Source organism: Gekko japonicus, unplaced genomic scaffold (assembly GCF_001447785.1).
Source record: "Gekko japonicus isolate JY-2015 unplaced genomic scaffold, Gekko_japonicus_V1.1 scaffold368, whole genome shotgun sequence".
Classification (NCBI taxonomy): domain Eukaryota; kingdom Metazoa; phylum Chordata; class Lepidosauria; order Squamata; family Gekkonidae; genus Gekko; species Gekko japonicus.
Window position 1 is genome coordinate 814,624 of NW_015176462.1, and position 327 is coordinate 814,950.

Here is a 327-nt window from a genome sequence, read left to right on the forward strand (position 1 = left end):
GTTAGCTACCTTCCAGTCCTCAGGAATGGAGGCAGATTTTAATGAAAGATTACATATTTTTGTCTGGAGATCCACAAGTTCACATCTCCTAAATGAGCAAATTGCAAAAAAAAAAATCTTATATACTAGACGAAATTTCTTTCAGAATGCCAATAAGGTATCCAGGTGGTTGGCGTATAAGCTTAAGCAAGAGGAAAAAAATAGATATATCAGAATACTAAAGAATGAAAGCGGGGAAGAATGCAGTGATTTAAAAGATATCAAAATGATTGTACAAAATTTTTATACAAATCTATATAAGGGGAAAGAGGTGGAATTGAAGGAGAT